We start from the raw sequence: 2,961 nt of genomic DNA, 5'->3' as shown, positions 1-2,961 counted from the left end.
TCTAGTTTTATGTCACTCATGCTAACAGCTGTTCTGGTTTTGAATTTTGGAATATTTACTTCATCTTCTTTCATGAAGGAATTACGGAAAACTGTATTTAGTAACTCCGCTGTAGTGGCACCATCATCGGTAATATTTCCATCACTATCGCGCAGTGACGGTATTGACTGTTTTTTGCCACTGGTGCACTTTACATATGACCAGAATCTCTTTGGGTTTTGTACCATTTTTGAGACAGACAATATTTCATTGTGGTCACTATTAAAAGCATCTCGCATTGACGGCTGCACTAAATTTCGAGCTTCTGTGAAACTTAGCCAGTCTTGGGGATTTTGCGTTCTTCTGAATTTGGCATGCTTTTTTTTATTGTTTCTGCGAAAGTGTTCTGATGTGTTTTGTTTACCATGGTGGATCAATCCTGTCTCTCATTAACTTGTGCGGTATGAATCTATCTATTGCTGTCGATACTGTATCTTTGAATTTGAACCATATCTGGCCTACACTTATATAATTAGCTTGGAAGGAATGGAGACACTCTCTTATGAAGGCATCAAGCGAATTTTTATTTGCTGTTTTAAATAGATATATTTTGCATTTATTTTTAGTGATTTTGGTTGATAGGGTTTTGAGGCTCTCTACAATGACCTTGTGTTCACTAATCCCTGTATCCGTCATGACACTCTGTATTAGATCAGCGTTACTTGAGGTCAAGTTGTGTTTTTGCAACCATTTACAATTCATGTGGGCTCATGAACTAATTGTTCAAAGTAATTCTCAGAGAAAGCATTTAGTACAATTTTGGAAGATGTTTTCTGTCTACCACCGGCTTTGAACATGTATTATCGCCAACAAATAGAGGGTAGATTGAAGTCTCCACCAATTATAACTGTGTGAGTAGGGTACTCATTTGTAATGAGATTCAAGTTTTCTTTGAACCGTTCAGCTATTATATCATCTGAGTTGGCTGGTCGGTAGAAGGAGCCAATTATTATTTTGGTATGGCTGTTGAGTATAACCTCTACCCATAGTAATTTGTAGGAACTATCTATTTCAACTTCACTACAAGATAAACTACTGCCAACAGACACAAACACACTACCGCCTACTTTATTTGATTCATCCTTTCTGAAAATGGTTTGCGCCTCTATAAAAGTTTCAGCAGAATTTATCTCCAGCTTTAGCCAGCTTTCTGTTCCTATAACGATTTCAGTGTCGGTGCTTTCTATCAGCGCTTGAAGCTCTGGTACTTTTCCAACACAACACAGCTATGACAATTTACAACTACAATACCGCCTGTTGCTTGGTTGATTCTCGTCGTTTCTTTGCCCTGTACCCTTTGATACTGGAGCCCTTTTTGATCTTTCCCAAGACTGTCTAACCTACAAAACTGCCCAGTCCATGCCACATAGCACCTGCTACCCGTGTAGCCACCTCCTGTGCGTAGTGGACACCAGACCTATTTAGCAGAATCTGAAACCCCACCACCCTGTGGCGCAAGTCAAGGAATCTGCAGCCTACACGGTCAGATCCTCAACTCGGCTCTGTACCAAAGGTCCGCAATCGGCCCTGTCGATGATGCTGCAGATGGTGAGCCTTGCCTTCATCTCACTAGCAAGACTGGCCGTCTTCACCAACTCAGATAGCCGCTGGAGACCAGAGAGAATCTCTTCCGATCCATAGCGACACACATCATTAGTGCCGACATGAGCCCCCACCTGCAGTTGGCTGCACCCTGTAGCCTTCATGGTTCGGAGAGACCCTTTCCACATCTTGGATGACTCCCCCCCCGGTATGCACACTGAGTGCACGTTGGCTTTCTTCCCGTCCTTAGCTGCAATATCCCTAAGGGGGCTTCATCACCCGCCTAACTTTGGAGCTCCCAATGACAAGTAATCACACCCTCTTTGATTGTCCGGACCTCTCAGGAAGACCGGCCACTGCTGCAACAGGCGAGGTCCTCCTTGCTGGCTCAGAAGTACTTTCAGCAATGGGCAGCACCTCAAACCTGTTACGGAGGTGTAAGGTTACAGCATTGCGGGCAGCAACAACTTCCACCCAAGACTCGCGACCCTGCCATGGTCCGCCAATCACTGTCAGGCAAGTGTTGACAAGCAGGGACGTCTGAGTCAGAGAGCACAGTGGCATCAGAGATCCCAGGCGATGCTACAAGTTCTAGAGGTGCCAAGTGCTCACCTCAGGTGTCCCAGTGTCACCGTGGCCCAGGGCAACTGCCTGGAGCCTGATGAACTTAGTTATGTAACAGTCTGCTCCACAAATATCAACTGAAGGCAGTAGCATTTTCTGTTTCCAAAATACTGTGAAGAACAGGTGATATGAGGCAGATTACTCTCATGTCATATTGAGTTTTTAAAATTTTGTCCATATTTCACTTCCATTTTTTATTCTTGCTGTTCGTACAGATGTGTAATACTTCCCTGTAAGTTGGGCAAATCATTGGTCACCCAGGCAAATCTTTCATGTACATGTTTAGCTTTCTGATTCAATCTGATGTTGTTGTTGTTTCACACACTCATTTAATATAACTTTTTATAACAGAAACAAACACCATTTGGATCACCAAATTTAATTACTGGCTACTGATTTCAATTTGTGGCGCAGATCACCTTCAGATGTGTTGCCACCAAGTGCATTTTGTCGACAGTGGTGTAAAACTAACAAAAATACAATATGTAGTGTCACTTTACAGTGCCAGACCTGAAGGCGCAGATTGAAACCGGTAGTCGGTAATAAAAATTATGATCCAAGTGTTGTCTATTATAAGAGATCAGGGCTCTTAGACATGGTATCAGTTTGGATAAAACTTATTCTTATTCATAATTGGCTGACTGTAGTAGAGTCGAGTCAGCATAATAAAAAGTCCCTGACAATGAAAGTGGGCTGGGTGTCGTACCTTGGCGCGCATACCTCAGCCAGTCACGTAACGTGATTTTGCAAACATCT

This window comes from Schistocerca serialis, chromosome 3, assembly GCF_023864345.2.
Source record: "Schistocerca serialis cubense isolate TAMUIC-IGC-003099 chromosome 3, iqSchSeri2.2, whole genome shotgun sequence".
NCBI lineage: Eukaryota > Metazoa > Arthropoda > Insecta > Orthoptera > Acrididae > Schistocerca > Schistocerca serialis.
This window is presented reverse-complemented; position numbering follows the sequence as displayed.